Raw genomic sequence first — 2,052 nt, 5'->3', positions numbered from 1 at the left:
AAGTTAAGCGTGCTTGGGCGAGAGTAGTACTAGGATGGGTGTCCCCCTGGGAAGTCCTCCGAAGTTAAGCGTGCTTGGGCGAGAGTAGTACTAGGATAGGTATCCCCCTGGGAAGTCCTCGTGATGCATCCCCCACCCTCTTTTTAATCTTTCTTTTAAACTGCTGGACCGCTCGCTAAGGGTACTATCCTTTTAAACCGCTAAACCGCTAAGCGAGAGAAGTTGCGCGGAGAGAGAGGGTCAAGTACATTTTGCGCGCAGTACGTGACGGATGCGATCATACCAGCACTAATGCACCGGATCCCATCAGAACTCCGAAGTTAAGCGTGCTTGGGCGAGAGTAGTACTAGGATGGGTGACCCCCTGGGAACTCCTCGTGTTGCATCCCCCACCCTCTTTTTAATCTTTCTTTTAAACCGCTGGACCGCTCGCTAAGGGTACTATCCTTTTAAACCGCTAAACCGCTAAGCGAGAGAAGTTGCGCGGAGAGAGAGGGTCAAGTACATTTTGCGCGCAGTACGTGACGGATGCGATCATACCAGCACTAATGCACCGGATCCCATCAGAACTCCGAAGTTAAGCGTGCTTGGGCGAGAGTAGTACTAGGATGGGTATCCCCCTGGGAAGTCCTCGTGTTGCATCCCCCACCCTCTTTTTAATCTTTCTTTTAAACTGCTGGACCGCTCGCTAAGGGTACTATCCTTTTAAACCGCTAAACCGCTAAGCGAGAGAAGTTGCGCGGAGAGAGAGGGTCAAGTACATTTTGCGCGCAGTACGTGACGGATGCGATCATACCAGCACTAATGCACCGGATCCCATCAGAACTCCGAAGTTAAGCATGCTTGGGCGAGAGTAGTACTAGGATGGGTGTCCCCCTGGGAAGTCCTCGTGTTGCATCCCCCACCCTCTTTTTAATCTTTCTTTTAAACTGCTGGACCGCTCGCTAAGGGTACTATCCTTTTAAACCGCTAAACCGCTAAGCGAGAGAAGTTGCGCGGAGAGAGAGGGTCAAGTACATTTTGCGCGCAGTACGTGACGGATGCGATCATACCAGCACTAATGCACCGGATCCCATCAGAACTCCGAAGTTAAGCGTGCTTGGGCGAGAGTAGTACTAGGATGGGTGACCCCCTGGGAAGTCCTCGTGTTGCATCCCCCACCCTCTTTTTAATCTTTCTTTTAAACTGCTGGACCGCTCGCTAAGTGTACTATCCTTTTAAACCGCTAAACCGCTAAGCGAGAGAAGTTGCGCGGAGAGAGAGGGTCAAGTACATTTTGCGCGCAGTACGTGACGGATGCGATCATACCAGCACTAATGCACCGGATCCCATCAGAACTCAGAAGTTAAGCGTGCTTGGGCGAGAGTAGTATTAGGATGGGTGACCCCCTGGGAAGTCCTCGTGTTGCATCCTCCACCCTCTTTTTAATCTTTCTTTTAAACCGCTGGACCGCTCGCTAAGGGTACTATACTTTTAAACCGCTAAACCGCTAAGCGAGAGAAGTTGCGCGGAGAGAGAAGGTCAATCTTTCTTTTAAACCGCTGGACCGCTCGCTAAGGGTACTATCCTTTTAAACCGCTAAGCGAGAGAAGTTGCGCGGAGAGAGAAGGTCAAGTACATAGTAGTACTAGGATGGGTGACCCCCTGGGAAGTCCTCGTGTTGCATCCCCCACCCTCTTTTTAATCTTTCTTTTAAACCGCTGGACCGCTCGCTAAGGGTACTATCCTTTTAAACCGCTAAACCGCTAAGCGAGAGAAGTTGCGCGGAGAGAGAGGGTCAAGTACATTTTGCGCGCAGTACGTGACGGATGCGATCATACCAGCACTAATGCACCGGATCCCATCAGAACTCCGAAGTTAAGCGTGCTTGGGCGAGAGTAGTACTAGGATGGGTGACCCCCTGGGAAGTCCTCGTGTTGCATCCCCCACCCTCTTTTTAATCTTTCTTTTAAACCACTGGACCGCTCGCTAAGGGTACTATACTTTTAAACCGCTAAACCGCTAAGCGAGAGAAGTTGCGCGGAGAGAGAGGGTCAAGTACATTTTGCGCGCA

The 2,052-nt window shown here is 51.0% G+C and overlaps 6 non-coding genes across 6 annotated transcripts; all 6 read left to right on the top strand.

Moving 5' to 3' along the window:
* The first annotated feature begins 269 nt into the window (after positions 1 to 269).
* Positions 270 to 388, top strand: LOC116008104. Its single transcript, XR_004095503.1, has one exon. It is a non-coding gene; the product is annotated as a 5S ribosomal RNA (ribosomal RNA).
* A 137-nt stretch (positions 389 to 525) lies between these two features.
* Positions 526 to 644, top strand: LOC116008221. Its single transcript, XR_004095617.1, has one exon. It is a non-coding gene; the product is annotated as a 5S ribosomal RNA (ribosomal RNA).
* Positions 645 to 781: 137 nt separating this feature from the next.
* On the top strand, positions 782 to 900 carry LOC116008310. Its single transcript, XR_004095701.1, has one exon. It is a non-coding gene; the product is annotated as a 5S ribosomal RNA (ribosomal RNA).
* A 137-nt stretch (positions 901 to 1,037) lies between these two features.
* On the top strand, positions 1,038 to 1,156 carry LOC116009280. Its single transcript, XR_004096553.1, has one exon. It is a non-coding gene; the product is annotated as a 5S ribosomal RNA (ribosomal RNA).
* A 137-nt stretch (positions 1,157 to 1,293) lies between these two features.
* Positions 1,294 to 1,412, top strand: LOC116008440. Its single transcript, XR_004095823.1, has one exon. It is a non-coding gene; the product is annotated as a 5S ribosomal RNA (ribosomal RNA).
* Positions 1,413 to 1,805: 393 nt separating this feature from the next.
* LOC116009279 lies at positions 1,806 to 1,924 on the top strand. The gene has a single exon (XR_004096552.1). It is a non-coding gene; the product is annotated as a 5S ribosomal RNA (ribosomal RNA).
* Positions 1,925 to 2,052: the final 128 nt, after the last annotated feature.

Source organism: Ipomoea triloba, chromosome 16 (assembly GCF_003576645.1).
Source record: "Ipomoea triloba cultivar NCNSP0323 chromosome 16, ASM357664v1".
NCBI classification, from domain to species: Eukaryota; Viridiplantae; Streptophyta; class Magnoliopsida; order Solanales; family Convolvulaceae; genus Ipomoea; species Ipomoea triloba.
This window is presented reverse-complemented; position numbering and strand designations above follow the sequence as displayed.